General features: G+C 32.2%; 1 protein-coding gene across 1 annotated transcript in view; it reads left to right on the forward strand.

Annotated features, from left to right (window-relative positions):
* Positions 1 to 16988, forward strand: part of LOC126979245 (uncharacterized) — a 237638-nt gene that overhangs the window by 155013 nt on the left and 65637 nt on the right. The window lies entirely within an intron of this gene.

Here is a 16988-nt window from a genome sequence, read left to right on the forward strand (position 1 = left end):
TGCCTGCGACCACGCTGAGTGCGTTTAATTCTCAATCCGCGTTGGCACATTATCATCAATTACTTACTTGTATTGGAACTGTACTTGTATGTGGAATAAACTATAACAGGAAGATGTAGTCTCTTCTAAATCTTAAGCCCTAAAGTATTAGGCAGACACCATTCTACCAAACTCAATCTAATTAAAAATTTGATACAAATTGTAAGTGTCGTTTCATACTTACTAATATATTCGTTTTTCTATTTAAATATAAAAGAATTTCGCTGTTAATAGTATAAAAAATTTCAATTATAGTTTCGTCCGTCTATTTTCACACGCACTGCTATGAAAATTCCATTGCCTTCAACGCCGTACTGCTGGAATCGTTTCAGGAAATTCCAATTTCGTATCAAACATATTCTCATAGCACCACATTATTTGAATGCTTGTCGAACAAAAAGTTTTGTTCAATTGCTCACATAGCGGTTAACGGACACCAGTTTCTATTGTCAACGAAACGCTAAAAAATTTGCTAACAAAAACAATTAAAACTCTAACTGCGTTCGAAATTTCATTGAGAGCAACTATATTTTTTTATTTGCTGCTGGCTGTTTTGTATTTTACCTGTAGATATACTATCATACTTTTTAAACAATTTGTTATATTTTAAGGGGATAACCCTCACTTCTGGGATTAATACAAATGACATTAATTGCACAACTTGAGAGTTGAACAAAGCATACAAGAATTTATCAACGATACGTCACTCGAAGGCTTGGTTTAGTTGAAAAGAGTGCTCGCACGGAACGCGAGATTTCGCGGGCTCGAGTCTCGCATCGTTCATAAAATTTTATTTTCAGTTTTATTTGTGTAATAATACTTTTTTGTTAATGCATGTAGAAATAACATATTTTACAGGAAACTGGTGATAAAATACCTTTCATGTACGATAATATTATGCCTGCAATGTACTACGTACTACACTTGCTATTATGAGCAATCTGTAGAAACCACGAAATGCTAAAAAATTTGCTAACAAAAACAATTGAAACTCCAACTGCGTTCGAAATTTGATTGAGAACAACTATATTTTTTAATTTGCTGCTGGCTGTAAGCCTTCGCATTTTACCTTACCGTACTATGAGGTAGTTATGTGCCTATGTTTATGTTTAGATACTTTGAGAAAACTCCGTATTCGGTGCTAGACCTTGTTTTCGATACGTCAGGGACGAGATTCTCGTTCGGTTCTTCAAGCAGCCGTATTACTATCACTCTATATCTTTCGCTAAGTAAAGCTGCACTGATACTGTTTGGTTCAGTAGAAAAATGATATAAAATAATAATAAAAATAGCCTATATTACAATGTTTTAAATTCCAATATAATTTGGCAACCAGTTTACTTACTATACAGCATGTCTTTGGACATAAGCCTCCTCTAGTATCTTCGACTCCTATCCATGTCGAGCCATAAGTAGCCATAACATAAATCATCCTCCCATCTTTTAACCCGTGTTTCTCTTCTTTTCTTTTTTCGTTAAGTGGTATCGACTCTGTAACAAGAAATGATATTATGTTACGGCTAATAAATTCAAATAGGGTGGGATATCTTTTTCAATCGTCATTTATTTAAATGAAAAATAATTGCGTTCATTAACATTATATCAGAATTATCTGACATGTGGTCAACTCTCAAATTTGCCATAATTTAAAAGATAAAAATCTACAGTGAATACATATAAAAAAGGGTGTGCGTGTAATCTTTACGCGCGTTTGAAGTAAAACTTAATTCTAATTAACTTATCTGAAAGCTCATAGACAAAATATGTTATTTTCGTTTGCCCTTGTTTTCCACCTATTTTCGGATATCCAGTGTATAACAAATATTAAAAAAATAATAATAATAATAAATTAATAATCATTTGAATATTAATAATATTATTATTAATTCTTAAAAAGTTGAAAGACAAGAGGATTTAATTTATACCATTACATATATACTTACATCACTTAAAGCCGCGTTATTAATAAATAATTGAATAAAAATAATTAAATTATTAATATCACACATATCAATATAACGTTGTTATTGTATATGGCTCTATGGTCTCGGACCTTTTACCTGTCCGATGGACGAAGAAAAAATAATGAATGTCGCAAACGTCAGACTGAGACCTTTTATTTACCATTTATTACAAAGTAGTAATAAATATATGAACATAAATGAACAGATACACTTGGAGATATACAATTTGAGCAACTTTTTTAAACCATTAAATAATAATGAGTTACCAAGTCACGCCTAAAGAACTTTTACTTCAAAAAAAATTATCAATTAAAACTTCTTCGTTTTTGAATCAGTTTGAAAATATCATAACTCTGTTAAAATGTCAAAAAAATCAAGTTAACTCGGCTGAATTGACGAGAAATAAATACTAGGATGATGACGCCGGATATTGGACTGAAGTTATTCGATAATTTTTTAAGAAATTTGGTAAGTCTCCTTATTTTTGATGACTATTTTCTACAAAGATTTCTAAGCTTTGGTAGTAAAATAATAGACGTAACAATAAGTTGTAGAAATTAAACTTTTATTATCTTTTTCAATAACACATGCAAAAGTTACTTTACGTATTTAAACGTTACATGTTTATATATTGAATTTTTAGTAAAGCATTCTAAGCAAAAATAGGAATCAATAATCTTATGTAATAGTAGAGTGATCCAAATAAATGAGCTTTATAATATGAAAATTAAAACGAAACAGTCTTTCAGGGTCATGGGACTGCTGTAATGATCTGGGCAAATGATAATGTGGCACACATGACAAGTGTGAGACGTTTTTTTACCCTTTTAAGATGAATGTACTTGGCATCTATTGCGAGTTCCTGGAACTTTTTGTGTAATCCGCTATCTTTTTGCGTAATTGACGAGATAAATGTATACGTGCCTTTCTAGTTTGTAAATACTCATGTTCTAAAGTTAGTCCCAGATTTTTTTAGAAAATTTCGTCTTGTTGTTATTGGCCCGATCTATTATATTTGCATTTATGCAGATATTACAACATTGCAAAGAAAATCGTCTGTAGCCTTTCTTTTCAATTTTGTTTTCGCGTTTTAAGGTGTCACTGAGTTCGTATGCTACATATACACCGCATTGTATAAAGTTATTTTTTCGGGTTTCTGTTTATCAATAGTGATATTATCAATGGTAGCATCATGGTGTAAGCCTGTCATTCATATCCACGAAGCTGCATGGGAGCCTTCGTTGTGTGAATCAGACTTATCTAGTCTAAGATCGCCATAATTCTATCTGGGTCAAAATACTACAGCAGCAATGACGCTGGGTCATAATTACCCGTTTTTACTTGACACAGGTGTAACTCCCAGCGCACGAGCCATCGCACTGAGCGTACCAATGAAGCGAGTAGAGGGGGGCTGTATCTCCAGCTACACTATTTTTTGAACCATTCGACTGACGCAAAAATTAAATATGTTAGTTTAAAATTGCCTCAGGTCAAAATGACCAAGCGTCAATGTCACGGGGTTAAAAGTTAAGGACTATGTTTGTTTTATTATATTCTCAGGGATAGAATGTAACTAAATATAAGTGAAAGAACGCAGATAGAACTCGACGACTAGATATGATTCAGAAGTTAAATTTTAATCAATTTCATCATGAAGTCCTGGAATATCGTTTGTTACCAAAGTTGAATATCAACGTCTACTTTGTTTGTATAAGAGCGAAGTTGTCTCAATATTTATGATGATTCCGTCCATTGAATGCAAACAACTCGCTTCCAACTAGCTTAACCCTTCGAGAATACCCGCGTCGTAACGTGAATTGTAACAATTCGGTCGAATGAAATGGTTCCGTTTTAATCTCAACGGTTTAAGTTAAATAAGGAGACAAAGCTTATTGTTTGTGCTTCTTCACTTGTTTCAAATCTACTTATTTCACTCAAGAACAAATTCAATGTTTTATATAAGATAAATTTTATACTCTGAAATGTAAGTACTTCGTTAGCTTTATGACAAAATGAGAGAGATGTTCTGGCTTTAGATAGATCCACATATGTGTGTAGACAATTTTACATATTAAATGTATTATTGAAAGATTATACATGTTTGAGGATACCTAATATATAAAATTCTCATGTCGCGGTGTTTGTAGTTAAACTCCTTCGAAACGGCTTGACCGATTCTCAAGAAATTTTGAGTGCATATTGGGTAGGTCTGAGAATCGGACAACATCTATTTTTCATCCCCCTAAATGTTAAGAGTGGTCCACGCCAAATTTCTTTTTTAATTTTTTTTGACATTTTTTTTAAATTTGTTTGATTATGTCAGCATTAAAAAATACATACAAATTAAAATTTTCACCCATCTACGATCAACAGTTACTTTTGTATTGCGATTTTAATATCGGCAATACAACGTTTGCCGGGTCAGCTAGTAACATTATATTATTAAGCTCCATATTGTTAATTGATAGAACACTATTATTATCACAAGTGACACATGTTCTTAAATGTTGCAATGCTTGTTCAACTCTCGGGTTGTGGAGCCATTTACAGTAAATTACCTGCTCAACATCAATAATTACATATTAGGAAAGTGACTTGAGATGTTATTATTCAAATCTATAAAAACAATTTGTTGTTATATTCGTTCATAAATCAATTAAATTATCTTAATTATTTGTAATAAATCTATTATAGTTTCAAGGCTTTAATAACAGTTAGAGAAATAGTGGTACAAGTAGATGACGTGTAATTAGATTTCCGTTAGTAATGTTGAACGGGTGTGATGTTAATACGAAAGAAGTTTTTACGAGATATAATTCCCCTTCTTTTCATTACGCTGAAGATGTTTCAAAGTTTTGAAATATGGAATAAATTGAATTTTTTTTTTTTTTCAGTATTCATATTTAAATATTTTAAGAAGTCAGTTGAAAATATAAGAGGCACAAAAGGCAATTATTTTCTCAAAATATATTGTATATTGAAATAAGTGATAATTTATTGCGGCAAGAGTGTCACCTATTACATATAAAAGGCATTTATTTTCTCAAAATTGATTCCTCTAGAATTCTTTTTGATGTCATTTCTAATATACTAGATACTACTACCGCTTCGGAAACAAATGGCGCTCTGAGAGAGAAGAATAGACGCAAGAAACTCTCCCAGCATTCTTTTTTTGCGCTCATTTTAATAAAAATATACAATATTGTACTGTCATTGCTATTGGTATAAATAATCATAATCTAGTCCCAGGCTGTCCGATCACTTAGATATTCAACTGTGGAGTAGAAGGATTTACGAAAGAGCCATTTTTCAATTATACATTTAAATTTTATACAGTGACAGTTTATTATAAAAGTGTATACATTTACCCTTAAAGCTATTATGTATCTTATGAAGCCTACTAGAATTAGTTACAAGCAATCCCTTATTACTAGTAATATACCACCGTAGTCATACACAAACTCTGCATTATAATAAATTAAAACAGATTATTAGTAGAAGTGGCAGTTCCCGGATATTTAATATATCCAAGCTAGCAATCTCGTGTTCAGCACAGCGTGATACTCCTGATGCGTCACGTAGAACATGTATCGTATAAATTACATTATCATTGTCTCCTCGCAAGTTACTCACAAACTTGTCTTAATTTACTCGATTACGTTTAAGTAATTTCGAGTAGAAAAAAATTGTTTTTCTTTTTTATTTTATCAATGATAGTTGATGATGTTGTTACTGTAACATTAGTTACGTGTAACACTATTGTGTATGGTTTTTTAAATATCTGCGTATCAACAGGTTCCCTTAATATTATAGTAACAATAACTATGACAATGTAAAATGTTATTTATCTACACCCATGCTTTAAAGATTCTAAAACAGTTAGCTTATTGCCAACATTCAAACATCCAATGTTCAGTACAACATTACATCATCCGTTTTCATAATAACATTCCTTTGGATGATATTAGGTTATTACGAGTACTAGGACTGGCTCTTTTAATGTTAGCAGTAAGCTAACTGTTTCAGAATCTTTTAAAGGATTCATATTATTGGTGTTGATAAAATTGTATCTAACTGTTGATAATTATGTATTAAAACACTCATGTGATACTATTAACATTCGTGTTTAATACCCCTTATTACACAACAGTTGCACAAATAACTAATATCGACTGATAGCATAAAATATTGGATATTTACGTCCTCTTAACGAAATAGTTTTTATAGTATTAGTAAAATTATACGTACATTATTCCATATTCTTTGTGATTTCAAATACAGCTAATACTTTCAGTTCGGTATTGATAAAGGTGTATGTTAGAGCAAAGAGTACATGGAAAAGGCGGAACTTACTTGACCATTACTCGATGTCCAATCTGAACACGAAGTTAAGATTTAATGCTGAGTCGGTAAGAAAACTCAATCTCTGTAAAGCTGGGGCCACACTAACGAGATACGCCGCCACATGGCTATAATAAAATGAAAAATATATTCTTATTAGAAAAAATTGGTTGAAAATCCGTGTATCAATCCAACTCAAGAAGTATATGAATATATTTATGCTATTGTTACCTATCACAAATGAATAACATGAGGATAGCAACATAGTAATTTCTTGCACTCAAATTTCGGGCACTAAAGTTTTAATCGGTTTGTTCGTAACTTTTTAGTGTTTCGTTGACAATAGAAGCCAGTTACTGTTAACTGCTATGTAAACAATTGAAGATAACTGTTATATATGTGACAGAATGCTTATCAAAAAACTTTCAATAACGATCAATGTAGTGATGCAATGATAACAACCCTTTATCAAATTATTTAGGATGCAATTTTAAGCAATATTGTACCTTATTGAAATTTACTTAAGCATATTTATCTAGTTACTAAATGAAAAAATGACATCAAAAAAAAAAGAATTCTAAAGGAATCAATTTTGAGAAAATAAATGCCAATCAGAAAAATACTTTCTGTACATAAAGCAATATGAGATAATAAAGAACAATTCCACCCAGATAAAGTAATCGACAATTCTGTGGAGTTGAATGAATGTGCCCAATTTGCGACAGCGTTTATCACGTAAAGGAAACTTTCATTATCGCTCGAAATTGCTCTCACTTCACGTCATATATCTGAGCTAATCACATACACCCATATATCAAGCCTTTGATCTCGTGCTATTGAGAAATCTATATTATTTCTGTAATCAATCAATCAATTTTTATATTCATGTGCGGATCAATTTTATTAAATACCCAAAAAATAAAGTTCGCTAGATCAAGTTTCCACTTCGAAAACACCTAAATGTAATCCGCGGTATAATTTAATAAAGATTTAAATGAGACGAGGTGAGCAATACGTTAACCTTATGTTAAATTATACGCCCTGCCCATTACAATGCGGTGCCGCTCAGGATATTTGGTTGAACACAAAACTCTGAGTGGCATCGCAATTGCGCTCGTTACTTTATCATTTTAGGTGGTTATTTTTGTGAGACCAGTAGTTTCACAAACTATATAATATATAATATAATATAAGCGTATTTAAAACCGAGACACTTGGACATTACTGCTTGACATAAAACGGTGCCGGTGTGGAACCAACCCAGCAGCGCAATCCTGTGCAAAGAAGCCTCTTTCTGGCCCGAAATCCAGTGACACTCACTATCAGGATATTTATTTCGTAATTAATTGAATTATAACAATTAAATTAATAAGAATGGAACATTTTTTATTCAGCAGTTGTTGGAGATACGAGCGACATCGCGCCGGTGACGACGGAGACGGGAGATAAAACAAACAAAAGCTTATCAGTACCGTAGCGGGGTCACGTAGAGCGTAAAGCCGTGGAATAACGTCGTGGTTGGCTACAGTTGGCTTACTCTTATCTTTTAACTTAATATCTACCTGAAATGGCCACTTATGAAGGTGAAACAAAAAACCACCTTCATATTTTCTTAGGACTCACTACCCTGATAAGCTTCGCAGTTTTTACTAGATTTCTACGAGAATTGTACATGCTCTCACGAATAATGACTTTTTTGTTTTTTTTTTTTATGAAAATAAGGGACGTTCTGCTGATGGTAATTGGTACGCCCTACCCATTGCAATGCAGTGCCGCTCAGGATACTTAAAAAACCCAAAAATTCTGAGCGGCTCTACATTTGCTTGAGCCATAAGATGTTAAGTCTGATTTTCCCAGTAATTTCACTAACTACGGCGTCTTTCAGACCTAAACATACTAAAATGTACACATTACTGTTTCACCGTAGAAATAGGTGCCGTTGTGGAACCCATAAACTAGCCGGCATCCTTTGCAAAGGAGCCTCCCACTGGTACAAACTCATTGCCACTCTTTTAAATCAAGATTTACATTTTTATCGTTTTACAAATCATTTCTATTACAATGTAATATGTAAAGTGATGCAACATACATACTCAAACGTCAAATTGTCGATACCTTACATAAGTAAGTCATAAAAGTAAATGTAAATTAATCCTATTATATAATATTATAAATGTGAAAGTTTGTATGTCTGGATGTATGTTTGAACTTCTTTAACGCAAAAACTACTGAATGGATTTTGATGAAAATTTATAATAATATAGCTTATACACCAGAATAACACATAGGCTATTATTTATAAATTTATCGCCTGAATTATACTTTATATGGCTAAGCAACGTTTGCCGGGTCAGCTAGTACAAAATAAATGTCAGTTAATGAGTACAGTAGCTGCATCATCCACACACATCGTAAATAAATAAAAGTATTCTGTGAGCATTTTACAAGCGATTATATATTATATAAAAATTAAAAAAAAATCTTAATATTTAACACACACGTAGAGCTAATTCAGATCTTCTTATTAGAAGTCAAAATAAATTAAAGAACATATTACTATTGTCACACTATTGTTGCTACTTACCAAGTAATGCTGTTAATTAGGAGAGAGGTTGTAATGCTGTTATTGTAATGAACGGAACAAAGTCGGTATTTACACGTGTTAATTCAAATCCAGTTAATTAAGGGACTCAGTTCCGTTGAGAATTGCGGCGACATTCGTAAACTTGTCTCGTCGACTCGTTAGAGGCTGGCTCGTCTCCTGAATTCGTAAACGTGTCATCCACGATTTAGAAACTGAAGACGTGACTGTTGACAAAAAAACAATAATAAGATTTATTTACCATTTCGAGAACTGTTATCTTATTTCTTTCTGCCTTTTGATGAGTACTTGACACAGTAAAATAAGTTAAGTTAAGTTAGATAATTTATACGTCATGGTAGAGTCTCTTACTGTCAGATAATCTATATAAACAGGCCAGGAATATTAGTCTAGTGTGCGTTACAAGCTACGTCTTACACGATTTATATGATACTTTGTGTTAGTGTGCGTGAATTGCTGCTCAAAATAGAGGTTAATTATAAATTCGACGTTTTCACAGCTGTCACAGTGTATCTACACGTATAATTAATGATCTAAAGCATAAGGCACTTCTCCCAAAGCGTTCATTATTTGGGCTTCCCGAGAGTTTACGCAAATGGAACTCTAGCTTCCTCATAGGGCGCAGCATACACGTCGTTGATGACGGTTATTGCTCGAACCCGAAGCCGAATTAGCACCTTTGATTCATGTGAATCCTCTAGTGTTGCAAGAGAATGTGGGCAGCGGTGATCACTTCAACATCAGGTGACTGAATGCTAGTTTGTCCTCCTCTTCCATAAAAACAAAAATACCCAAAGTATTGAAGCACAACATCCACTGGGACACAAATTAACATTTTATAGAATACTCTTCAAAAGCGTCAAATATCACATCAACTAAAGTTGTGTGATAATTATAAATTTTCTCCATCGATGTTTAAAAAAATTGAGTGTCTGCGCCTCATTCTATATTTGATAAATGTTGGTATCTATATATCATCATCAGCTGGAAGACGTCCACTGCTGGACAAAGGCCTCCCCTAAAGATCTCTACGACGATCGGTCCTGCGCTTCTCTCATCCAACATATCCTTGCGATCTTGACCAAATCGTCGGTCCATCTTGTGGGCCTAACAACACTACTTCTGACTACCAAAGGAAATATAACCTTCAAAAATACTCCAATTTAAAACCAACTTATTATTTGAAAAGATTTCAGGAAAAAATATTTTTCAGTTAAAGCGAGCACACCTATAAACGCCTCGTGTGATTCTGGTTATGGTAGGATATTATGATAATGGGAGGTCAGAATATATTTCGTAGTATATTCGTTTATATACTACGGCAATAGATACTTTAAATACCTATTTCTCAATACCATAGGAATCGTTTTGCGAGTACACAGATTCTATTTTATGACAAAAATCTATTCAATACATCATGATGAAACTGTAAGCGCGCTGTTTCTATATATGTAATATTTCCAAAAAATATGTTGATACATGATGTACTTATGTTAGCGAGGCCAAAATAACTGCAACTGTATAAGACGCAAATTCGGCCTCTGGGAGGAGTTCTGTTCTTACCACTGTGCGGGCGCTCTCCAGTATCACCTTCTTCAGGCATGAAGTATTGAATAGATTTTTGTCATAAAATAGAATCTGTGTACTCGCACTATTACCGTATACAACGAAGAGCGGCTCAAATGCATTCATGATCAATTCATCTCCGATCGCTTTGATTCTTTGGCGTTGCGTAGAGATGTATAAAGATAATAATAAGACAATATAATATACTAAAATTTGATTGATGATTGACCGAAGACAGCAAGCGTCGCAAATATGTTGGCCTCAGTGAGTCATACATCTTTGTGCCGTTTGGTCTCGAGACATTTGGCCCGTGGGGCCTAGAGGCGCGGAGAATGTTCAAAATACTATCTTCGCGCCTCAAGAAGGCTACTGGAAACCCAAGAGCTGGCAGCTATATCGGTCAACGGATCAGCCTTGCTATCCAACGCGGTAATTATGCCAGTATTCTTGGTACGCTTCTACGTAATGATAGTTTTAATTTTATGCAGTCGTAAGATTTGTTTTGTTTGAATAATATTTATAATGTTATTGAATTGTTATCCATATGAAAAAAAAAAATGATTAAATGATTTGTCTGAATTATTTTGATAAATTTTCATTGTATCAACAATTATCCTTTCATTAGCTAATAGTAACTAAAAGAAGGAAGGAATAATTTATTCAATTCTGAAATTCATGTTAATTATCAAATCCGTGATAGTCACGGCAGTTCATGCTTTATCCACATCCTAAAAGTGTCCAACGTGCTTAAAAAAGTTTTCACTTAGAAATACTACAGTATGTATATATATAATATGTTAGGTACAATGTATTTGTACATAATTATCCTTTTTCATAATATTGCAATCGGTTTTTGACTTAACAACTCCATAGACTACCAGTGCTTATATTTCATTTTCCTGAATCGAATACGTTTTCATTTTTTTTAATTGAATTTATAAGAGTTCTGGCATGCTATGTAAAAAAATATTATATATTTATATTTTACAAGCCTCAACACTTGCTTATCACAAAAACATAGTAAAGCTGAATTGGTAGCATAATCCTTCATTAAGCCTGGTGTCCTGACAAGAATATATTGAGGGGACAACGTTTGTTATTCAAATATTTATTTTTCGTTATATTTCCCAAGAGATAATTCCCTTGTTAATACAACTATAATATTTTACAGGTTTACGTTATAATTTATGAGTGTCAACTTGCTTAAAAAACATGTAAATAATATTTATAAAGACCCCAAGTTGCGAGGTAAGTGTAGCTTGTGCAGGAAAGTAAAATCGAAAAAATGTGTTACGGAATGGTACACAAGGAATGCAAAAGTTATAACGGAATCAAGTAAATTAAAACAAGAACGTGGGCGTAGGATTAAAAGACATAGAAGGCATTTATTTTCTCAAAATTGATTCCATTGGAATTGTTTTCGATGTCATTTATAATATACCAGATACTTATAAGGTATATTATATAGCTGGTATATTATATAGCTTCGGAAATAACGCTCTGAGAGGGAAGAAGCGGCGCTAGAAACTCTCCCAGCACTTTTTTTTTGCGCTCTTTTCATTAAAAATATACAATATTGTACAGTCATTTCTATCGCTATAAAATTATCATAATCTAGTCCCAGGCTGTCCGATCACTAGGTATTCAGCTGCGGAGTAATAGGATTTACGACAGAGACATTTTTTATAAGACATTTAAATTTATTTATCGATAATGCCTGAACAGTGGCTGGTACTTTACTATAAAAGTGTATACATTTACCCTTAAAGCTAATATTTATCTCATGAAGCCTACTATAACTAGTTACAAGCAATCCCTTATTTCTAGTGTTATAATAATGAAACACTATTAAGGGCAAAAAGGTGTCGATTTTTGTGAACGTATATTAAATTTCCATAAATGTACTGTCAATGAACAGCCATAATATATATTTTTTTTTTTAATTTTCTTTGAGAAACTGTCTATAACCAACCTGAAATAAAGCACGAACAGCTCTCTTTTGCAGAGTAAACTATATCAATGTCAACAGCATGAGCCCACAGTAAAATACCATACGTTATGATGCTGTGAAAATAACTGAAGTACACTTATTTGCCCAAAATATCACGAAGAGCAGCACTGGATTTAAGGAACGCGGAACGAGTGAGAGGAGGCCAAGACAGTGTCACCTGATAAATTATAATAATTGATTTTTGTCTGTATTATTTCAGAAATGTTACATAATATAGACTCAACTTCAAACACGATTTAATTATGATTCAAGACAGTATTCGCGAAGTACTCAATGTTTAACTTAATTTTGAAATAAGTTATTTTATATTACACTGTTTCTTAAGCCTATAATAATATAAAGAGCGACATTTGTGCGCGCCTTGAATGCGATTTCTAGTTTAAAAAGTATTCATTTACAATTCCTTCACATTACAGTTTTAAGTCAAAGAATGTGCAACGGTTTTTTTTTCCAATAAGGAAAGCAATGTCATAAATCCATAGAGGCATTTCATAGTGAAGTAAACGATCCCAAAAATTGTTCGCAATTTATTCGGTTCAAGGGTGACCCGAATATAGAGTGAGGCATTTCCCGTTCGTCAATGTATTTATTTATCGGCGGACATTGCGGTATTGGTCCGGATGAAACATTGGCCTCAAGCATTGATCTTGTGTTGAATGAAGTGGAAATTATGTTTGCCTTTGATGCTTAGTCGTACATTCATTATTGACGAGATAACCGACTTCAAAAACAGTGAGTGGTTTTCAAGTAGAGTGTATTTTTTAAATCAAATAAAATACAAATTATTTTGTTCTAGATGAATATATAACACATACGAATTTAAAAAGTTATAATACAGGTCACCATATGCCACTACTTCAGAAACGTTGAGAGCTTAATTTATTAAAGAAATAGCAAGAAATTTATTGCCACACTTTAAAAATTATTATTTAGCACAATTTCATAATTTACCACATTACTTTAAATATAAATATCATCACTATACACAAATGCTAGATATTATTAAAAATAAATATATATTTATATTATTATGAAAAACCACTAGTATTATTAAATCTCAACATAGTGTAAATAAAGGATAATGAGAGTTTATATATGAGTCAAGCCACCCAGAACCTTAGAGTTCATTTTAAGAAGATACATAATGAACATAAAGATAACAATATAACAAGACCTTATAAACACAAAAGTCAGACAGAGGAAGCAGTTATATCAACACACTGGACTTCGAAGAACGAATTTATTAAACAATGAACTCATTAAAAGAACATTATGGACGAATGTCACAATGAACTTATTAAAAGAACACAATGGAGTAATATCGGGTATTGGTATTGAATAACATCCTACACAACGGTAGCCCTCTTCCCGCGCTGCAGTACCGCACCACAGTATACATATATACAGTAGCATTGGCGAGGAGCATCATTCACATAACCATAGCTTAAGTAATACATTTGTTAAAGTAAGATAAGAATTTTGTAATCTATATATATAAAAATGAATTGCTGTTCGTTAGTCTCGCTAAAACTCAAGTACGGCTGGGCCGATTTGGCTAATTTTGGTCTTGAATTATTTGTGGAAGTCCAGAGAAGGTTTAAAAGGTGAATAAATAGGAAAATGCTGCTAAATTAATTAAAAACAACAAATTTGTTTTTCCTTTGATGTGTCCATACATAATTTCTATGAGAGAATTTATTGACGCACGGTTTAACAGTTCTGCTGTGAAACAATTTCATTGAGACAGCAGGGTGCATACTTTACGAAGTAATTTTTGATGTTATGATATATTATTGACAAATTCATATAAAAACATTATTTTATTTATTATATACAGAACAGCGTCTGTCGCAGCTAGTCTACATGTATAAAAATTAATTGCTGTTCGTTAGTCTCGCTAAAACTCGAGAACGGCTGGACCGATTTGGCTAATTTTGGTCTTGAATTATTTGTGAAAGTCCAGAGAATGTTTAAAAGGTGAATAAATATGAAACTGTTCGGAATTAAATAAAAACAATTTTCTATGAGAGAATTTATTGACGCACGGTTTGACAGTTCTGCTGTAAAACAATTTCATTACAACAACAAGGAGCATATTTTACGAAATAATTCTTGATGTTATAATATATTATTGACAAATTCATAAAAAACATTATTTTATTTATTATATACAGAACAACTTCTGTCGGGTCAACTACTTATTAAATAGAGTATTTTTTTTAAATATCTTAAATTCAGATATTTTGACTAATGCGTAAAATGAACATATATATTTTACATTTATATTATTATAATTATTACAAGTATATTATAATTACTTAATATTAACTTTATTTATATTAGTTATACAAAAAGCACAGATCACAGCACCAAGTGCATCTTGAGACTGGGATGCGTCTTTGAAATTAACATTTCTTTTCTCACTACAAGATGAGGCTATCAGAGAAGTACCAGCTCCATGTATTAAACGCAACAGGTAACGATCAAGTTTTCTCCGCTTTGTGAAATCACCTGTCGGCTACAGTCTTCCAGAGCCGAAACTCAGGAATAAAGAAACTTCAGGATTACCACTAACCCTCACTTCAAATGCAACATAAACGCAACATTTGATTCAGATGACGTACCATCAAATCTAATATTATGAACAATGCAATAAACTCTAGAAAGTAGCGACTATCTTATAAAAATAATAAACAATAACATCACAATCTATTTATTTTCACAGCTGGTTAATTAAGGGGGTCAGTTCTATTTGTAATTTGGAGTGAAACAATTCGTAACCTTATCTCGTCGATTCGTTAGCGGCTAGTAAACCTCCTGAATTCGCAAACTTGTCAATCATGACTAAGCAATAAAGGACGTGACAATGAAAAATTAATAATATTTTTTTCAGGAGTTTGATCAAGAGGATTGCACTTTTTTATCTCGATATTGTCAATATGTCGAGTTGGAGATTTAACTAAACACGCCTTTTTTATTTTTAAAAGCCAAATCAATATAATGTATCATGTTTCTTCTTTAGTTTATAACATTAGCACCAGACTGGACTTGGAGTTGGCTTGGACTTTCCTGTTTTTTATATACCGAGAATGTGAATGAAAAATTAATATTTACTTTTTCAGCTTAACGTACCGTATTTTGTTTATAATCTGTGACGAGGTGTTCAAATAACATAAGTTGTAATTCTGTTGATTTTTATAACAAAAAACAATACGGAAAGCCAGAAAGACCTGCCAAGATTAAACTTATGTGCTTATCTGTTTTTGCGTTTTGAATGCAACAATTGCTAATTCATATTATATTATATACTTTACAATATGATCAATTTGCAAAATTCATAAAATTATTCGTATTTAACATTCAAAAATCAATCAAATCTAGGAATATTTTCTGTTTAAGGTTATAAGTTCTACCCGGATATTTGACTAAGTATAGATAAATATTGGAATTACAAAGAAAAGGGTTGTCCTCGCAATGTATTCTTGTCAGGAATCCGAGCTTAATGAAGGATTCAGCGGAATTTGGTTTTACTTCGTTTTAGTGATACCCAAGTTTTCCTTTTATTCTCCTTAGATAGAAAAATACTCATCAAATGAGATATTCATTATTTCAAAAATGAAATAGGGAAATGAAAGAATACGTTTTAGATTTAGAATAATAAAATCAACCAATTACACTATAGTAAATCTTGTAAGCTACAATGACTTGTGATAAAATACTGACAACTGTTTACGATATTGAAACTTGAAACTCGTAAATAATCAATAACATCAAAAACATAACTTGTAAGAAAAAAAAAATTGCAACTCAGTTAATTTACGGTAAAAAGTCAGTAAATGTATTGTTCCAACTTCCTTCTGGTTTAAGTTATTACGTAATTAGCTAACCTAGCAACAGCTTATAGTGGCCATATCAATATTAAAAATCATTTATGTTTTAAATAAATAGTTGGATTTACTTTTCCCTCACATGAAAACACAATATATTTTTTTAACTACCAGATTGACCATTTTAAATATATATATATAATATGCACTAAAATGTATAAAAATAATTACGTATTTTTTATACAATCTAATTAATTAATCTAATTCTAGTTACGATTATTGTTATTTGGAATCGTTGTCCTTCCGCCGCGACCCGCTCTCGCCTCTCGCCTCAAGCACATCTCACCTAGAACTATGTATGTAGTTACAAACCTATCTTGAATGACACCGGTTCCAAAAATTACAATGATCGTATTTAGAATTAGATTTATTAATTGGATTGTGTATAAATAATACGTTATTATTTTTATCGATTAAAAATAGGGTTTTATTTAACATTTATCAGACTTTTGAGTTCGAAAAGCTCAAAACATACAAAAGCTAACTTTTTGAGCTAGAAGAGCTAAAAATAACGCAAATTATATTTTTGAGCTCGAAGTGCTCAAAATCGTCATAAGTAAAATTTGGAGCGTTTGGGT

Source organism: Leptidea sinapis, chromosome Z (genome assembly GCF_905404315.1).
Source record: "Leptidea sinapis chromosome Z, ilLepSina1.1, whole genome shotgun sequence".
NCBI lineage: Eukaryota > Metazoa > Arthropoda > Insecta > Lepidoptera > Pieridae > Leptidea > Leptidea sinapis.